Source organism: Ambystoma mexicanum, chromosome 5p (assembly GCF_040938575.1).
Source record: "Ambystoma mexicanum isolate Mex_15411 chromosome 5p, UKY_AmexF1_1, whole genome shotgun sequence".
In the NCBI taxonomy this organism is placed as follows: domain Eukaryota; kingdom Metazoa; phylum Chordata; class Amphibia; order Caudata; family Ambystomatidae; genus Ambystoma; species Ambystoma mexicanum.
In genome coordinates this window covers 1291100495-1291122253 of record NC_090930.1, presented here as the reverse complement: position 1 = coordinate 1291122253, position 21759 = coordinate 1291100495, and positions in this window count along the sequence as shown.

The window sequence follows — 21759 nt, the reverse complement described above, 5'->3', positions numbered from 1 at the left end:
TGGCCATTAGTGGAGATGTATTAGCAATTTAAGCACAAAATGAAACATATTAGAAGGATGGTAGATGGTCTGGAAAATCAATTGAAAATAAATATGCGAACAATGATGGCACAGCCCAGAAGAGGCACCATGAAAACACATAGAAGCATAAGAGGACAATTAGATCTGCTACGTAATAAACATGCAGAAAAAAATCTGTCTATACATGAGACAGAGGTATTTCGTTAAAGCCATTAAGGTGGATTGCTTACTAGCAAGACAACTTAGCAAGTGAACAGCGGTGGAAAAAATTGTACAAATCAAATTGATGGATTGATTGATTGAAATATTTGTAGTGCACCACTGAGCAGCATTAACTGCATCTATGCGCAGATGGTTCCAGTTCTCAAAGGCTTCCTAATTTTAGACATGAACACATATTCCGGCCATCACCACTCTTAAATCAAATATTTAAAGAGGCATGTTTTCAAATATTTATGAAACTGGATTCATGTTTCCTTCTTCCTGACCTCCGAAAGAAGGCTATCCCATAATTTAGGGCATTATACCACAAACAGTCTATCTGCACTAGAGATGCTAAGGGAAGGCATAACAACCAACAAGAGTTTATTGACTGAGGGCAATGTTCGAGATGGTTGGTAACGCATCCGTTTTTTGCCAAATATTGAGGGGCCATATTATTAAGACATTTAAAGATCAAACAAAGGATCTTAAAATCAATTATATCACCCACTCACAGCCAGTGCATAGGGCAGCGAAAGTCAGAAATTGGGGATGATTTTAGTACTTTATAAATCAATCAAGTTCAGGTGTTTACGTGCAATACCAGCTAACAGACCATTACCGTAATCCAATTGAGAATGTGCCATTGCAACCAGAACAGAGGCATAGGGCCTCATTATAACCTTTGCGGAATGGGTTAACAGGCACCGCTAATGGTGGCGGACCCGTTAAACCCATTCTGCAAGATTACGAGGTTCTCTCGTGGGACCCGATGTGGACGTCTGTTTTTACCAGACGTCCATAGCGGGTCCTGTGAGGGTACCAGGGAGCTAACAACGGCCCGCTCGTAATTGGCCCGTTGTTAGCTTCTGCACCCATTCCCATTGAGCCCTATCAGGGCTCAAATGGGAATGGGGAAGGTCCGGGCCCAAATTCCCTGTAGGAGGAATTACCGGGCCCTCCAAACTCGGAATGGCCCGGTAATTCCCCATTCAGGAACCCGAAACCGGACCCGGACCCGGTTTTGGTGGCAGCCATGCACTTATTAAGGGCATGGCTACCGCCAAAGTCATAATGAGGCCCATGGTCTTTCGATGGGACATATGGTAGGGCAAGCCACAGTAAATACAAGGAGTAAAAACTGATTGTAGTTTGGTGCCTCCCTTATTGTCATATACAATTTTCAGAATAGAACCCAAAAAGCAGGAGGTGGGTGGCTGTTACTCCTCATCAAGTAGAAAGTGTTTTGGTCCAAACAGGGCCACCCCCATTTTACTGGGGCTTGAGTTAGTGCCAGTTAAGAGGCATCCAGTTTCTGACATCTTACAAGCAGCGCCCAATTTTAAGAAACACATCCTTGAAATTACCCAGCTTTACAAAAATCTGTGTTTCATCAGCGTACAATTGATATCCAACCTCATGCTTCCTAGAATATTCATTAGAGGTTGCAGATACATATTAAATAGCAAAAGGGAAAGTCATGAACCCTGGGGTATGCTACAATCCCGTGGAAGAGGTTCGAACAGGTAACCCCCCACATTCAACTGTTGCTGACATCCTGATAGAAAGCAACCAAACCAGTTTAAAGCTTGATCTGAGACCTTTCCAACTTTCCTCCATCGCTCTAATAGGATGCTATGGTCAGCAGTGTTGAATGCCATGGATAAGTCTAACATCACTAGCAGATAAATCTCCCCCATATTTGATAACTGAAGAAGTTTGTCCCAAACTGCAATCAAGGCGGTTTCAGTACCAGAATCTGGCCAAAATCCAGATTGATGGGAATCTAATAGCGCAAACCTATCAACATGATGCTGGAGTTGGCTCTTAACTACTTCTTCCAGGAATTTGCATGGCCAAGGAAGACCTGCCACTGGATGGTAATTCTGCAATTCAGTCATATCCAAATTGGATTATTTGGACGGCACCAAACCATGTGAGAGTGAGGCATTGACAAATGATGACATAAAAGGAGTAATCTCGTCAGCCAGATGTTGCGTTGTCCATGCTGGCAGTTAAAATAGCACATAATTAGTGAGCTTAAGTGTCTTCATCACGCTCAAAATGTTGTCCTCTGAAACTACTTTAAAGTCAAACAAATGTTTGATGCACTGTCGTTTATCAGCTTCAATTCATGTAAATGTGCTATGCTAGTTTGGTTCGAAGCTATCAGACTATTCTGTACAATCTTCTCTTGAATAGTTCTTATTTTGTTCGAAAAGAACTGAATAAACTTGTTAGCCTGGTTCATTGAAGATTCAATAGGAAGAGAAGTATGGCAATAACTGCGAAGAGTTTCCTGGCCCGATTAATAATGGATCTATTTTTTGAATGGGGAAAATCAGCCTTAGCTGTGAAGATTGACGCCTTGTATTCTTTTAGAACTAATTTGGAATTCAAGACCATAACGGGTGTTCTGAGCTTCCTCCATTTTCTTCCCTTTGCCCTGTATTATGATCTAAGTGAAGCTAAGATGGGAGAATACTATGGCTTTGATTTTGCATTGATTGTCTGTGGTGTGAGGGGGCATATTTAGTACAGAGAGCATCCATAATTAACCCTCCCTGAGAGAACCAATCATCACATTTCAGAGCTGCATCTATAGATTCCAAGCCCTCTGATAATACAGGGCCTCGTACTCTAAACAGATCTTTAGTCTGATGGCACATATCTATTGTCATGGCAGTCAAAGTATGTTCTCTTTCCAAGGCTAAAAGAAAACAATCTAACAACATGCTCTAACAATGAATTAGGTATGTTAGTAGACATGGAGAGGCTTGAAACAGGCACCAGGATAGGGTCCAGACTATGACCATGTGAATGAGAGGGGGTCACATTGAGTCACTTCAGGCCATGAGCATGCAGTACTTTGCAGAACTCTGAAGAATATCGGGTTGCCAAATTGTCAAGCCAAATATTGAAATCACAGACGCAAAATAACTGATGATACTTAATTCCTATAGTCGAAAGGAATATGTCTTCATTTTTGGGTCCATATCCCAATAGTATCTCAAATGAAACTGTCGGTAAGAGCCATACTTTCATGTGTCCCATCTGAAAGAAGTCACCCCAGTTAAGGGGGTCCAAGTGGGAAACCTTCAAGCTAGACCTATGAATAATAGTTAAACCTCCTCCCCTCTTCGTAGAATGATTAACACATTAAATTTAGAACGCCTCTGGAACTAAGGTATGAAACACTGCAAGAGAAGCTTCATTAAACCACATTTCCATAATAAAGAAACATGTCTAACCTATGTTCCTCTATGAAGTCATGTATTTCACTGGCATGAGGAGCTGCTGGCCTGGCATTAAAGAATGCAGTTTTAACTATAACACATGGGTGAGATGCTTTATCTAGGAATATTACTGTGAATTTTTCTATCCACAAATCACAAATTTGGTTTAGTGTCCAGAGTGTAAACAAACCTGGTATGGATTTCACGTCCCATAACGCAGTCCTTGTATACATTATAATAGCCATTAATTAAGTAAATCCAGTAGTACCTGGCCGGTCACTTACCAAGTGACATGAGGCTAAGGGCCAAATGCAAACAGGCCTAAACAGTCATTGTGTTAATGCTTTGCACTGAGGCAGGACAGTTAATGCCTGAGGCCCCTATTGATGGCACGACCAAGGTAAAATAAAGCAAAGTACATTCAATGGTTCATAGCACAATTGGGATCTTAGCAAGACATTTGAGTCCAACTCAGAATTGTCAAAAATAAACTAAGCAGTCATTAACCATGCTGACAAGGGTCAGTTAAGACACAAGGCCCCTATTGATGGCGTGACTGACGTCGCTGCAAGGTTCAATGGGAAATGGAGTGTGAACTTCATCAGTTTCCCCAGTCAGTGAATAAAGATGCACAGTCAATGTATATACAAACAGAAAATGCACTACATTAATATGGTGTATTAAAAAACACTAAAATAATTTCAAATGGTGCAATAAAGATTAATATTCCAAGAAGCATAACCAATGATAAATAATAAAAGCATCAATATAAAATGAAGCAAAGTATTACATTAATTATATACATTTAATGGGAGAATACACTAACGATAAGGAGGGACAAAATAAAAACATATGCAAATTACTACTCCTCATTATATACATCTGGTCACCCACAAAGGCCATTACAGAAAACATATCTAGAGTCTATCCCCCTCCAGAAGCTTAAAGCCATGGAGGGAGAACAGTTAGAAATGGATACAATGGAACAAGAGGTGAACAGGGTGATACAACAACTCCCTTTGAATAAAGCACCGGGTCCGGGCAGTTTTCCTGCACTATTTTAAAACACATATCAGGAAACTTTAGCTCTGAAACTATCAGAGTTATATAACCCATTCAAAATGAAGGGAGGAATTACACCTACCATAGACAAAGCCAAGGTGGTGCCATTCCCCAAAACAAACAAGGACCCAACCATATGTGGCTCATATCGCCCAATAGCTTTGATAGATATTGATGCAAAAATGTATACACAAATAACTGCAAATAGTATGGAATCTATCATCACAAGATTGGTTGACCTAGACCAGTCGGGATTTAGTAAAAAATGACAAACATTCAATATTATTAGATAGGTGTGTCATTTAGTAAAGAAAATATCAAACGTAAAAATTCCGGCACTTCTGCTTTCCCTGGACACCAAGATGGCCTTTGACAGGGTTAAATGGTCGCTTTATTTCAAACAAAGGAATATATGGTGTTTGGATCCGAATTTACTTGAATGCTGCAGGCGAACTATCATACACCTCATACACCAACGATTAGACTATCGATTAATGGTCAAATATCCCAACGTATTGCCATTGATAGAGGAACTAAACAAGGGTGTCCGCTATTCCCCCTTATTATATTATATTTATTTTGAACCCTATCTGGCAAAGATAAGGGGTAAAGATAATATTAAAGGAATACTATGTTGGGGGGAACCACAAAATAGTTGCGTTTGCCAACAATATGTTATTGACACTAACAGAACCTGATCGCTCGCTCGGAGTGGTAATGCACTTATATAAAGGACTTTGGGTAAGTGTTGGGACTAAAATTAAATCTAAATAGATCAGAAATTCTTAACCTATCGATAGAAGGAGAGTTGTTAGAACATACACGTTGATGCTCCACCTATAGATGAACCTCAGTGGGAATAGTTTTTCTAGGAGTTACCATAACAAGGACGTTAGGATTAATGTACGAAGCAAATTATAAGTAACTGTTAAAGTCAACTAAAGTGGACTTGGATCAGTGGAGACACCTAGATATATTGTGGCTTGGTAGAATAGCAGCTATAAAAATGGTTACTTTACCCAGGATTCTATACTTTTATTTTAGTGCCTCCGATTCCACTCCCAGAGACCTTCTTCCAAAGGCTAAACAAAATGGTCTCAACATTTATTTGAGAAAAGAAAAAAACAAGGGTAGCGCTTCACACAATGATGGCACTCGGAAAAGAGGGGGACTGGCACTCCCGAAACCCCTCAAATATTAAGAGGCATCGCAACTTAGGCTCATAAAAGAATGGTTCTCTGAAGAATCACGAAAAAGATGGACCAGAATGGAGAGGGCAATGGTGGGGGCACCACTTTCAGAGGTGCTATGGCTAAATAAAAAGCAAAGACCAATAAACATAAATAGTAGCCAGATAATGGCATTGGTAGAAAACACGCAGTATACATGAATAAAGAGGGGTGGTATATATTCAATTAGTACCCAGCGCCCCATAATGACAATGAAATCTATGCACAAATATGTGCGTTTGCGAGACTACCCGCCGATAATCCCACTCACGTTATTGCGTCTCCCGTGCGTCGATCCCCAGCCTTCTTTTCCGTCCCTTAAAAACTTTCTCAAGCCTCCATGGAAAGGAAGAAGGGACTATGTGTAGCCCCTTCTCCCTTTCCATGGCAGCCATTTTTTTATTTCACTTTTTTCATTTGTTTTAATGGCCACCATCGAAAGGGGGGAGAGACTACATGTAGTCCCTTCTCCTTTTCCATGGCGGCCATTTTCTTTTTTTATCATGGCTGCCACGGAAAGGGAGAATGGACTACGTTTCACAGTCCGTAGCGGGCATTCTTTTTTTTCAGTTACAAAATGCAAAGTGTCTCGCAACTGGAAAAAAATATCATTAGTACCCCGGTCAAACGGACCGGGATACTAATGGCAATAAACTCCTCGCCAGGGGGAATTACCTTATTTGGTAATGCCCCTGTGGCTCTTTGTTAAGGCACTTACTAAACCCGGGCCTATAACTATGGGCTACGGTGCAATACTGGACACGGTAATGCCCTCCCAGCTCGGGGCATATTGACTAATTCTGTCACCCTTCAATTCGGTATTTCGGAAACCCACTATTTAAACCAGGGATGGAGAGGGGGGCTTTTAAGTATTGGAAGGAGGCCAGAAGTTGCAAGTTCAGATATATGATGGAGGGCTGGGAAGCCAAATCCTTTGAAGTATGTGAACAGTTTTTTTGGGATAGGAGAGGACGATAGGCTTCAATACTACTAGCTACAAAATTGGCCACTGAAGACCAAAAATATAACAGCAGCTATCAGACCACTATTCTCATTTGAAAAATACATTACACCCCAATCAGGATAAAAAAGTCTTATATTCTCGTTATATGAACTATTTACAGAAGATTCCCCACAAATCCAATGGCCTTACATGAACAAATGGGAGAGAACATTGGGGCTAGAGAGACCACAAGAGTCCTGGAGAAACAATCCTTTTTCTTTCATCACCTTCCGATTCTCTCCCTCACCTGCAACTCGCTGCACAACCTGCAACTACTTCCACAGAGCCGGCGAGGGACCTATTTCAACATGGCCACCCGCGTGGCATGCAAAACAGCTGATCGCTTCCCAGGCTCCAGGGGGAGGCTTGCTGTGATTGGCTGCCCATAACTACATCACTATGTGTGCAAACAGAGATGGCAGGCAATTATCGGTCCCCTCAAAGAGCCTCCTGAAAGCATTTTGCCCACCTCAGTCTGACCTGGCCTGGCCTGGGCAGGCTGCAAAGGCCCCTTCCATCATCCCAACCTCTAGGCGAGAAAATGACTGTTAGTGACATTGCATATTCGCACACCGGGTAAGCAGCAACTTCCTACTGTCTTGATGCCTCGAGACCCTTGCCCTCACTCCCCACTTCAAAACCACAGATTCACTGGTGCTCACCCATCTGAGCCTGCTCACCTTCGCTTGGCTATTTCCCAAGCACTTTTGTTGCACTGCACCTAGCCTCGACCCTTCCAGCCAAGTGCCTCTGAAGCTGCATTCCTTCCACTAACTCTTACTGGCTAACTGGCTACTTATCTCCAGGAGAGCGTACTTCAGGACCCCCTCTTCTATAGCATGTGTTAAATGTACCTCCGCATTTAAGTACCCACTTTCTGCCGTTTGTGCTCTGGTGTCTGCCGGCCTGCTGTGGTCTATTTATGTGTTTGTACTGTAATTCTGCGCCACTTGAAATGTCCTTTTGTTGTGCTTTCACCCATACATTGATTGTTTCTCAGTTTCATTATAGTGCCCTGTTTAAAAATCGAATTTAGGTGTGCTTTTTAAAGCTGTGCATCCACCATCTTGTATGGCATCCTTGTTTGAAAACAGGGTCGGACTGGGACAAGAAATAGGCCCGGACACCCAAGAAAAAGTGGCCCACCCCTCATTTCAAAAAAGTGGCCCACCCCTCGCCTCAAAAAAAGTGGCCCTCAAACCATCATCCGTGAATTGCGTCAATTCATGACTTTACAGAAAATGCTACTTATGGAGGGTTCATGTGTCTGTTACATTACAACACATAAAATAACATAACTTTGCATACAGTTCTGTGACAGGGTCCACAGCTCCGAGCAGGAGTAGCATGAACACGACTTTTCACCCCTTGACAAAACAGGAAGTGGCATCAAATAGCATTGCTTCTAAGTACACTACGAAAAATATGGTTATGATTTCACTAATGTGATATACATTTCATACAAGAATGGATCACCATATGTACCATTAATATCTGTTTGTATAGATCCATATTGTCAAATTACTGTGAAAGCAAGCAGACGTCCAAGGCCAAATGATAATATGTTATTGTATAGCACTTACGCTTAAGCTCTTTTTTATAGAACCAATATGCATACAATATCACCTAACCTGTGTTGGTACTCATGTATCGACCTCAGAAGGATGAAAGGCTGAGATGGTTCGAACCTGCAACCTGCAGATCACACACACATCGCAGCAGCGAGCACTCAACCCACTGAGCTATCAAATCAGCTAGAGTAAAATGAGCAATTATTCTGGAGTGTGGATACCATTAAACTGGTAACAGATTTAACAGCAGACCAGTTTAGCTCATCTGCATGTCTGGTGCAAATTTGGCTGCATTTCATGCATGCGTGCATCTACTTTTCAGGCTTCAGAGGTTGGCATAATAGGGAAAGCAGTGTACTCATAGGACATTGAATACTCTGAGCACTCCTTACCTCATACATGCAAACAAACATTCTGAACAGCATGCCAGGGAGATGGGAAAAATAGCCACATTACAACAAAGCATTCATTGTGGCACAATGAAGTCAATGGTAAGCCACTTGATGTGCTATCCCACACCAGTTGCGCCCTAATGAACTACCCAATACTTTGAGTATTGCCATAGCTCCAGTGTTGTGCGGTTGTGGTTAAGTGTGGTTTTGGGTTCTGTTGGGAGTGTATCTGAAAACAGAGGACAGGAAAAGAGAGTTGGAACCCTTCTCATATGTCACCCATGGAAGTTTATTCCAGCACATTTAGAACCCCTTCATGGCCATTCTAATAGAAGACCAGGCAAATCCCTAAAATGGTGGTGGTGCTGCTATAGCCTAACAGGGACCTTTTCTACTTCTATACCACAGTAACACCTGAATCCCATTGGCTGTTCCTGATAGTTCTTAATGCTTCCACACTCCAACACACTTTACCAATCTACAGAATGAAAGTGTAAGTGTTGTGCACAATCGTAGCAAATGATTCAAAGTCATAATTGTGCAGTCTATAGCTGCATTGTATTGATTTGCCTTTGACTGAAATAGAGTAAACCACAGTATGGCTATGTAAGCAGTTATTGCTTTCGTCTCCTTTCCTGCCTTCACCACCACAATTTATACTCCAAGATGTAACACTGTGTTTTTTTTTCAGCCCAAATGGTTGAAATGTTTTGCGTCAGGCAGGTGAAGTTAGCTGGAGTGTCCCCCCAATGCATTATTTTATTTGTAGTTCCGGGGGTGGGGTAAACCTGGTGCTGTTAGCACGCGCCTTAGCGGGGCTTCCCGGCACTGAGTGGGAGAATGCTGGGAGAAGGGGAGGAGGTTACTGTCCCTGCTTGCAGCAGATTGGCGACAATTCCCTATACTAAACCCTTCTGCTGGCCCCCTAAGCCTTAGGCCTGTATCCTGCCACATCCGTCTATGCCAAGCATTGTGGAGCAGCCACTCTAACACGTACAATGCAGTGCTAATCTCCCAAGCTAGCCCAGGGCGATTCGCACATACACACATGCAAGCATTAGGACCACAACAGTTACCCGTATTTTGGGGGGGTGAGGAGAGGAGGTTTCGGATTCCAGGTTGGAATGAATGCCAGTTAGGGCCATGAGGCAACTCAAGGCGCCCCCCCAGCATGGCTAACTAAGCAGTCTGGTCTTGCACTGCAAGCCATCCCGTGTCCCCCCTCAAGAGTTCCACCTACCGGATCGATCTTCCTTAGTGTCGACTCAAACTGGTAGCCTATACATCACGGCTACATCCGAGGGACGAGACCATTAATTAGCACATAACTAGGCTACCATGCCCCACAGAAAGCCTTGCATACGTTTAATGTTTAAAACTCCCCCATTCCAACACCCTCACGTAAGACCAATTACATCCAGCCGGAATCAAGGCCTTTCTTTGGACAAAAACACTTTTTTATTTTACACGCCAGCAACCCCCCCCTTCCCAGCAAACCCCCCCATGACTGCGTTTGCGTGCACACCCACCAGTAAAACTGAACCCCAAACACACTGGATACAAAGAAGCACCCACGGTGCCTGCATAATGCAAACACGTGATGCTATGGTCAAATATTTGTACACTGTACACAAGCTTTTAGGCACAAGGATTTTGTCAAGTGACTGAGGATACAGAGATGGAATGTCTTGTATGATCGTAACAGAGACAACGGCAGAAAAAACATGCTATTACTGCAACTTGCAAAAAGCAAAATACATAGTCACGGTTATGGAGGGAGATCCGGCCTACCGTACCATTGGGATTGGTGGTCTTCCCCCGTGGGGTCCCAGGCAGGCACTCTATGCCTCCTGAGTCCTGAGTGGAGCGAAGCGGACACAGAAATAATTCCGATGAAAGCAGCTCACTGCTGCAAGTTGCAACCTATGGTGCCGGCGGCCCGGCGGCAGTGGCGGTGTGCGGCGGAGAGGCGAGCAGAGTCTGTTACAAATCACTGGGAGGGAGCAGGCCGGGCTGCGGCAGTCCTGCCCAGCCCTGCCGCTCCCTCCCAGTGTTTTGTAGCACTGACTGCTGCTGGCGCCAGGGTGTCGTGGGCCAAGGCAGTTAGCCACCGGCCCGCCGCATTTATCAAAGAAAGGTAACACTTCAGTGTTACCTTTCTCTGCATCTGCGACGGGCCGGCGGCGGGGCTGCAATTGCAAAGGATCTGTAAGTTATTTACTTACAGATCCTTTGCAACTTGCATCCGCCCGGCGAGGCCGAGGCCCTGGGGGCTGGTTCTTGAAGTGTGAAGCCCACGCCTGGGCTGAAACCGGCCCACGTGGGCTTCAGGAACCGGCCCCCAGGTCTCCGGCCATGATTTTGCATCGGCCACGGGCCGATTGGCCGACGACCCAATCCGACGCTGTTTGAAAATCATATGTAAGTGTGCTTTCAAAGCTGTGCATCTATCATCTTGTATTGCATTTTAGCACCTTGTTTGAAAATGTAATTTAGGCGTGCTTTTTAAAGCTGCGCATCTACCATCTTGAATTGAATGTTAGCGCATGGTTTATGCTTTCTAAGCTGTGCATTGACCATCTAGTACTGCATCTTTGTTTGAAATTCAAATTTAGGTGTGGTTTTTCAAATATGTGCTTTCACTCTCTTCCATTGCGCACCTCATATTTACATGCCTGGCTGCTAGGCGACCTGGTGAGCTTTTTGTGTATCCTGCCGTTCCCCTGTCTGTCTTATCTCTCCCCGCTGCTCCCATGGCACTCTCTATCTCCCTCTCTATTCCAACTGCTATTTTATCACCTATCCTATCGCTCTCACAAATTCTGGAAGAACTAACCTTGAAAGAACTCTCCTGGCCTCTAACCCAGGCGTTAATATTGCAGACACCTATGTCAATGCTACTTGCAGGTATACTATTACCAACATCCTCTTTTCTGTCTCCTAACCTGACATATGGACCCCCATCTGGCCTCCACTCTCTTCCCTTTCTCCTCCTCACCCATTAATGCTGGCACTAGATGGGAAGTATTCTGGGCATACTTCTCATCCTCTAGGTGCATCATCAATGTCTACCATAATGTCACTATCATGGCCCGAGGCTCTCAACCTACTCGCCTCCTCCTTGGTTGGTGCCTGCCCTCTCTCATAAATGTCCTCCCTTCTCCTGCCACTCCTTCCTTCTCTCCTCTCATCTCTCAACCATCACTGATGGGAGTTGCACGCCCCTGTACCCCCCTCTGAAAACCTTCAAAGGTGGTAACCAGCTTCAATTAGCTACTCTGACAGCTGTATCCTTCTCGAAGACTTTGAACTTGATATCCTTGCTTTTAAAGAGACATGGTTCAACACCAGCTCTGTCATTGCTTTTGACACTGTCCTCCCTCAGGGCTTTCAAAATCCTCTCCAAACCCTGACCCAACAGGCCTGGAGGTGGAGTGGCCCTGATCTTCCCAGAGTGGGACCTTCCATCTTACCCACTCAATCCTACTCCTCTTTTGAATGCCTCGTCTGTAGGCTTGGGGTCTCGCCTATTCTCTCTCTCACCCTCACCACTATCTACAGGCCCCCTGTCCCTATCTCTCTCTTCCTCTCTGAATGAGCCAACCTTGCCTCCTGCCTCTCAACAGCTTCTTCCAAACCTCTCCTTAGTGACTTGAACATCCACCTTGACTCCCTTGAATCACCCATCCATGCCCTCTGTGTCTCCCTCTCTCTCTCTCTCTATTCTTCCATCTGGTCCAACCCACTCTGCGGGTTACTCTCTGGGCACTCTCATTTCTGGCAACATTTCCTATCTCTAATCCTGTCACCACCACCATTTCCTGGTCTGACCACTCTCTTCTTTCCACCCATCTGGGGCCCCTTGACCCTCTATCTGAGCCACCCAGCACTGACAGCCTCTTTCGCTGTCATCTGACCAATGAAGCGAGTGTCAGTTGTTGCTTTTGCCTCCACATTCATCCCCCCCTTCCACTCCTACTTCTGACTCTCCCTCTGACTCTGTCCTCTCTAACCTGCACCTCCCCATCCCTAACACCCTTGACATCCTTGCCCCTGTCATGAGGATCCACCCAAAACCTGCCTCCAAGAACAACAACTGGTACGACTCTGATCTAACATCTCTGCAACACAAGTAAAGTGTTGCTGAATGGAAGTGGCAGACCTTGGGTTTGCCCTCTGACAAACTGGCCTGCCGCCTGCTCCTAACGCAATATCACTTCTCTATCCACTCCAAGAAGCGGGCCCACATCCAAGCCCGCATCTCAGGAGCCACTAACAACATGGACAAACTTTTCAAAATCTGCAAGGAACTCGCCAATCCAGTTGCAGTTTCCACCTCTCTCCTTCCTTGCCAGGCTCTCTGCACTGCTTTGTTCTACCATTTTACACCAAAAATTCAGGACATCCTATAATCACTCTCTTCCACCCCCATCTCTACTCCCATGCCTGCTCCCCTGCTTCCATTGTCTCCCCTTCTCCCACCCCCCTCACTCTCCTCCCTCACGCCCAAAGTACCAGATGAGGTTGAACCCTAGAGACCCTTTTACCCTTTTACACAAGGTTACACATCGTACTATGAATGGGACAGAAAATAACTTCTTACATGAAGCATTAAGACTGATTTAGGAAGTTGGCAAATAACTCTGTTTTATATTCCATTGTCTAAAACAGGCAGTACAACGGATATCAACGGACATCGCGCAGCATAATCTCACAGTATCTCATAAAAATCACATTTATATACTAAAGGTTTGTCATATGTAACGTCATCCTAGGTGGCAAACTAAGAGAAAACCAAGAAACAATGGTGGGAACCTCCAAACCCGGCACCTAGAGGTAAAACAATACATATGAAACAGGTGGTGGTGCCAGAAACACAAGAGCAACTGAAGAACAAGGCAAAGGGTATTACATCAAAAATTCATTTTATTTTGTTATAGATTGTAAAAAAGTATTTAATTAATTCATTTTGTAAAACACATCCTATATAACAGACATTCATACATTCATTCATACTAATGCAGCTCAATACAGCTCTAAAAATAGTACATTTACATTTTTTAAAGGGAAATGTGAAGAAAGTGCAACAACTGTTCCATTGTTAGGATAAAAAATATGCTTTTTAAAAAAACAATTAATGGGATCAAAAGCAAACAGATACAAATTCTGTGTAAAGGAAATTTCAACAACACTTCCAGTGTTCAATGATAATGGTTTATTCCAGACAAAAGTTATAACCTTTGTCTGGAATGAACCATTAAAAAATGTAAATGTACTATTTTTAGAGCTGTATTGAGCTGTATTAGTATGAATGAATGTATGAATGTCTGTTATATAGGATGTGTTTTACAAAATGAATTAATTAAAGGCAAACTAAGAGAACCTTGTAGAGGACGTCCCAGATATAACCTGCACCCCTGCACCCCATTGCGAGTTGCCAGTAAGGTACTTGCCGAGGTACGTGACGTATGAGGAGCAAATGAACCAACAGACAGCCAGAATGGGACACTGCCCCGCATACATAAGGAGATCGGTACCGGTTGAAGCAGCCATAACACGACAACCCTGGGCAGCACGGTACTCTATCAGACCGCCGTACCAGCCGCTGATGCAAAATGAGGAATACCTGCACACGGTCCACGAGGAGACCCCTAAAGCCTTAATGGAAGGCCAATGGAAATAAACCAAGGGCCCAAGCAGCCCCGAGAACAAACAGAATTGGCTACTGATAGCACGTATGCCAGTACTAGTAACTACAAGGATAATTATAACGGATACAGGGGGGAGACACTGGTACAACGTAAGAGAATGGTGCCACGAGACAAGATGGAAGCAACCGCCCTGTTGAATGTGTGTAAATAAGCTTGAAACGCAAGATGCTAAGAAATCGATACTGCCTACAACGCTTAGTAGCAGAATTGAGCGGCAAGCGCCAACCATATATCTTCCTCAATACAGCATTATGTATACGTGCGACTCCATTTTGTGAAGGCAGAAATGTACCCAGGTTGCCAAAGGCCTGACAGGCCAAGTTTTGAAACTCAGCAAAGAGGCTCATGCCGGGGAAATCGAGACTGACCAGAGAAGGGGAGGTGAGCATGAGCTCATAATACTCCAACTACAGAGCATACCAGCCCGCCCGTGAAAGTCAAGATAAGAGAGGCCCATGCAGGTGGCCAAGCGAACACAGAATTAAATGCACAAAAGGTTGGAAACTGAAGCAGATTCATGGTGAACCAACACGTGATCAGACAAGCGCGAAGATGTACCACCGCCTGATGTCATCCAGAACCCGAGGATGCCATAACTTTTCCTGATAAGAGACTACAGATCCGAGGCCATACCCAGCCAACTAATTGACACATAGCCCTAAAACACTGATTGATGGAAGGGAGGAAGGGTGAATCTTGGGACACTAGACACCTGGGTGTCTATTCTGCATGCTGCTAATTAAAATGGAGATTTATGTTTCAGGGTGTAACTTGCCCAATCACAATGGGCCATGTAATCCAGGGTCCTATAGACACTGTAACCAATAAGACGTCGTTCTTATGGTGACGTCAATCACGTGTGTTTTGGGGGGATGGACATAGACTCCCACCCAATAAGAGTTATCCAATCCACTCGCTTTATTTCCATGTACAGATATAGCACCTATACTTAAATTACCTTTCCCAACCAATTATATTGCGTGATGATTTTTTGTAGAATTAGACGTCAATGATGATGAATTTTGCCAATAAAAGAGGCTGTTTGACCGAAGTTCGGGGAAGTCGGGGTGAGGCAGGTGTTTGCGATGCTGCTGATTTCCATTAGCTGATGTATTTATCATTAAACTGACTTCCCTTTGCCAATTTTTTGAGGCCTGATTATTGAATCTTGCCAGAGTATGTGAATCCTGCACTCTGTCCTCACATGGTGCAGCTATCTTGTATTACTAGTTTTCAAGGGTGAGGACTGACCAATGGGCCCGTCAGTAATTTCCTCTCCTCGTCAACACTTGGTAGCGTGAGGATGGTTTCGGCCATCGCTTATATATCATTGATTGATATAGTTATAAAACATCTTTAGACCGACGGCACAAAGTAACTCTGGGCCTTCGGTTACATCATGAGTCCTTTCGCCATTCCGGCTGAGTAGGCTGAGAAGCTACCCGTGGACAATGATAGTGTAAATATTGCAAAAAATCTGCAGGGGGTCTGAAGGAACCCGCCTTTCCAAGCCTAACCTTTCTCATTCCCACAGGCAGCGGATCGGACGAAAACCTTAAAAGCAGGAAGAGGAAGGGGCAGTGATCCTGAAGTTCCAGAGAGGAAAAGAGGCGATTGGTGAGTAAAACAACAAACTCGTTATCTTGGCAAAGGTAGAAAAAATAAAACAGCTAGAAGTAGAGAAAACTGTAAGGAATACCGGGCGGCACCCGAGAGAAAACTGTAAGGAATACCGGGGGGCACCCGAGAGAAAACTGTAAGGTATACCAGGGGGGGGGCACCCGAGAGAAAACTGTAAAATTTGCCTTTTTCCTGCGCTTTAAAGAGTGGTCAGAAGGAACGTGAACCCAGAGCCCACAGAGGGGGGACATTAGGCTACGATTGCGTTTAAAGATGCCATAATGGGGTTCGTTCAAATCCCATGACGGGGTAGTGATTAGAAGGCAGGTATACGTATGACCAGCTGGTGTCCGTCTAGTCTGTCAAGCATCTGTCCTATATGTCCTGTGTATGCTGAATGTGGAATTGTATTATCGATTGATGGCTATGCATTTTTGCTTTACCCGATTCTTTAAATAAGAGGGAATCGCCACTGAATTGATGAGTCTTGAGTAAACTGTTGGTATAAAATTTTGCAGAAAAGTTGGATTGGAGCTTGCGTATCTGGTGCTTGCTCATAATAGTGAAAAGTTGAAAAACTGCGTGAACATTGTTGGTGACAAAATTAAGAATGGAGGAAGTTACCCCACTTGCACATTTGTGCAAACAGTTGCCAAAGCATCCAACAAAGCTGAAGAAATATAGCCAGGAGTGGGTTAAGGGAACCGCAAATAAAATGTTTATGCCGTGGCCCTAGAATGGGTCATTGTCTAAGGCTGTTTTACAACACATGACCACCTTCTTACATGCCACATATAGCGGGAAGAAGCTCGAGAAACGCCTTGCTGTTCTTGAGCTTTGGAAAATGTTTGAACAAGTAAAGGAAGAAGAACCCCCCGCAGACTGGATATTAAATGTATGTACGGAGGGGGGTGAGACGCCTACCGCGCCACCTGCCCCGCCGGAACCAGTTGTTGAGGTAAGTAAGTCGGAGGGTCAGTACCCACTAAGAGAACTTAAGGCAGCCACAGGTTATAGCAACCCCGCATATGAGTCACCTGCATGTAGCAGTGACGAGACGAAAGAGAAGGAACAAGAAATTGACTCGGCCTCCATAATCCCGTCGGACAAAGAGAGGCGAGGTGAGGAAAGAAAGGACCAGGCACAAACGAGTGCACCTGTCGGTAGAGAGAGAGAGGGAAAGAAGCGGAAAGGAACCAAGGAGTTAACATTTGCAATGGACGAATGGATGCGAGGGCAGATACTATTGAAATTAGATGGAAAAGGAAGTGATGGTGCAAGGCCGAGTGAACGGTCTGACGAGGCGCGAAGAAAGGAAAGGGAGAAAGAAGTGGACATAAGAGACGAGAGGGCAAGAAAGAAAGATAGGTTGAGGCGAGAACAATTATATTGCAAAGAGCAAGGTATACCGCTCAGTCGCATGCAATATGCAGCCTATGAAAAGTACAGGCAGAACATGCTAAAGTTGGAGGAAGAAAGGAGAGTGCACGAAAGGAAAGTGAAGAAGCGAGAAGATGAGGAAAGTAGAAGGGCAAAAGAACGTAGAAATGAATGGATGAGGGAAGTAGATAAGGCTAGAGAGGAAGCGAAGAAGCGAAGAGAAATGGATGAGGAAGCAGAGCGTGAACCAAGGCAAAGGGCGCGAGATTTAGAATATTTGCAACAGGAAGTTAAAAAACCCAATCCTGTTGTAGACTGGGAAGACATAGAAGGGTTCTTTCCTGCAACAGATGCGGTACCTGGTACAAGCGGGACAATTATTATTTTTTTATTTAAAACTCTGTTTATTGAATTTTTAACCACATAACATAGAGAAACGTACATGAATAAGACATGAATCAGCAGTGTACACGTTGAAGGCAATTATCCATAGCAACAGGGCCCGTAGAGCCGAGGACCGCAAGACAACAATAGGACATGGCAGGCAAACAATGCTAGCAGCGTTACCGATGTATCCCCACCCGCGGGGCTCAATGAGCGTCTAGCCATTTACCCCATATTTTTTCGAATTTGCGGGGACAGCCCCTTGCATTATAGATCCGGCGCTCTAAGGTAGCGCACCTGTCCAGCTCATTACTCCAATGGTTCGGCAGATCCCCAATTGGCCACAATAAGTCTTTTGCCTGCCCCCAATGCAATTGTCAAGAACATGTTTTCATATTTGGACAGGTCTACTTCACCCCCAATGCCCAAGAGTATCATCTTGGGGTGCCTAGGGATTGGTGTCACCAGAGCGGCAGAGATTGTGTTGACACAGCCCACCCAGAAGGCCTGTATCGCCTGACAGTCCCATATCATATGGTAGAAGGTGGCGGGTTCAGTATTGCAACGGACACATGTCCTGTCTTCTATTCCCCCCATCTGGCCATTGCAGTGCGTGAGTGGTATGAAGGATGGAGAATCCTCAGCTGTATTAGTCTGAGCTTGGATTCTATTCCAATTTCTCTTGGGGACATTAACGCCTCCACCCAATCTTCAGGTTCCAGGGGGCCCAGATCCCTTTCCCACTTTGCCCTTAGCCCGTTGAGTTGTGTAGCCCCGAATGAGTTAAGGGCCTGATAGAGAGTAGAAGTGACCCTAGAGGAGATGTGCTGTGGAAGGATATTGGTCTCGATGGGAGAACAGGGAGGTACGACTGTAGTGTCGGGGAATTGGGTGTGGATGGCATGGGACAGTTGCGCATGCCGAAACCGGTCCATGGGTGCCAGGTCGAATTGTTCGCGCATGGTCTCGAAGCTCAGGATGCGGCCCTCTTGTATCACATGTGCTAATGTGTGTATTCCTTTTGCCAGCCAGTGACCGAAGGTGCCCATTTTCACTAGTTCCGGGAGGTGCGCATTGTGCCATATGGGTTGTGACAGTGTTGGCTGTTCTTCCCAGCCGATTAGTTTGTGTGCGGCCCGCCATGCGCGCCGGATGTGGTGGGTCATCTTGGGCAGCATCAGGAGTTGATCGTGGGTGGCATAGAGGATTTGGAGCGGTGTTAGCGAGGACATAGTCTCCAGCTCTATTCGGGTGTGTGGAAGTGTGGGATCCGCGTGGATCCAGTCGTTCACCACCCCTATCGGTGTGGCCAGGTAATAGGTGCGTATGCAGGGTAAACTGATGCCTCCCTCCCACACCGATCTCTGGAGCGTAAAAAGGGCAATCCTGGATTGTTTCCCGCCCCATAGCAGTGTGCGGAGGTTCTTGTTAATGAGTGCAAATGTTTCTCGGGGGATGGGGAATGGGGCATTTTGGAGGACATACAATAGTCTGGGAAGGGTCATCATTTTGAATAATGCGGCCCGGCCCATTAGCGATAGGGGAAGAGATTGCCAATGGGGGGTGTCTCTGTTGAACCGCTCTATGACTGGTTGTATATTAAGCCGGGGGAACCCATCAAGCGTCGGGTCAAGCCGTATACCCAGGTATTTGAGTTCCCTGATAGAGACGTGATATGGGCAGGTCTCCGGGATCGCCGATTCACCACCCTGGATCGGGAAGAAGATGGTTTTGGCCTCATTAACCTTCAGGCCTGCAAAGAACTGATATTCCCTGAGTATGCGGGAGACCACCGGGCATGAGATACTCGGGTTACTGAGGTATAAGAGCAGGTCGTCCGCATAGAGCGAAAGACGGTCTTCTCCCCCTGCCGGCCAGGTGAAACCAGTCCAGTGGTGTTAGCTCTAAGCTCAATCGCTAGCGGCTCGATGGCAAGGAGGAAGAGGAGTGGAGACAGCGGGCATCCCTGTCTCGTGCCCCGACCCAGGGGGAAAGATTTGGAGGACCTGCCGTTCACCCTCACCGTGGCTTCCGGGGCTGCATATAAAAGTTTTACCCAAGATATAAATGTCTGCCCCAGATTCATCCTAGCCATGATCTCCCACAAAGCATCCCACCCCACAGAGTCAAAAGCTTTTTCGAAGTCCACCGCCAGGAGGGCGAGTGGGGCTGGTATTTCCTTTGCCCTGGACAGTGCCAATTGGACTCTGCGTAGGTTCATCCGAGTTGATTTACTGGGCATAAAACCACATTGGTCCGGGTGGACGAGGTCTCGATCACTTGCAGCAGTCTGTTAGCGAGTGTTTTGGCAAGAACCTTCGCTTCGCCATTGATCAAGGATATCGGACGATGGGAGGCACTTTCCTTTCGGGGGTTTCCCAGGCTTATGTATGACAACTAGGCATGCCTTCCTGAGGTCTGGGGGAAGGGCTCCTAGTTCCTTGCTGCGTAGAAACATGCGGTGCATGTGGACAGGTAACATGCCTCCGAGGCACTTCCAAGTTTCAGTTGGGAACCCGTTATGGCCCGGAGTTTTCCCAGGTAGGAGTTGCGCCAGTGCATCTTGTACCTCGGTGTCAGTGATCTCCGCATTCAGGAGATCAGATTGGTGCTGCGGGAGTATCGGGATCTCGATGTGGTCGAGGTATCGAGAGGGTTCAACTGGTGGATTCCCAATAGGTGGGGTATAGAGTTTTCTATAATAAGTGGCGAATGCCTCGACGATATCCGAGTCTTCTGTCAACAATGTCCCATCCGGCGATCTGATTGCCCTTACGTGTCCTCGGCTTTGCTCGCGTCTCTCCAACCAGGCCAGAGTCTTGTTAGCTTTGTCACCCCCTTCGTATATTTGGCTCCGGACTAATTGGTGGGCAGTTTGTGCGTTGTCTAGGGAAAGGTTACTGAGGGCGTCTTGCGCCGTGAGCATCGCTTCCTTTATTTCTTGGGTGTTTTGTATAAGGATTTGTCGCTCACACTCCAGGACGCGTGTTTCTGCTTCCCTGATCTTCTGGACTTGGCGTTGTTGGTAGGCGGAGACCGTGGAAATAACCTGCCCTCGTAGGACTGTTTTGTATGCCTCCCAGATTGAGATCGGGCAGTCCACCGAGCCCTCATTAATTTCGAAGTATTCCGTTGCCCTCTTTTCTAGCTCCTCCGCAATTTCAGGGAGACGGAGATTGTATGTATTTAGGCGCCAATTACGATCCGGGCCACAGGAGGATTTTTTGAGAGTTAAAAGAAGCGGGGAGTGGTCCGAAATTCCTCTCGCGAGGAATGCAGCGTTGAGAAGCCTGTGGGTCATGTTGCGGGGGACGAAGGCGTAGTCGATCCTGGAGAATGATTTGTGGACACCTGAGTAGAAGGAGAACCCTGCCTCGTCTCCATGAAGTGTGTGCCATGCGTCCACCATTCCTGAAGCCTCAGCGAACATGGCGAGCGGCGTGGAGGTGGGACCTGTTCCAGCTCGCCTATAGGTTCTGTCGACTGTGATGTTCATTACTTCGTTAAAGTCCCCTCCGAGCACCCACACATCAGCCTCCTCCTCCAAGAGCAAGCTCTGAAGCTCAGCGAGCAGTTCTTTCATCAGTGTGGGGGGGCATAGATTGCTGCCAGGCCCCATTTCTCGCCCCAGATGTCCGCTAGCATCAATACATAGCGACCCCGGGGGTCCGCCCTGATTTTCTTAACCTGGAGAGGGACTCTCTTGTTAACGAGAATCATTGTGCCCCTGGCTCCTTTCGTGAATCCGGCATGGTAGGCATTCGAGTAGTTGGACCTTTTGAAAAAGTTGGTGTTTGTGCCTATCAAGTGCGTTTTGTTTAAGAGGGCAATGTCCAGGGAGGGTCGGTTTAGGTACTGGAGCACCAGCCTCCGCTTTATGCTAGAGCCGAGGCCATTGACTTTCCAGGACAGTATTGTCAGCTTGTTGGAGTTCATCCTGTCTGCGTGA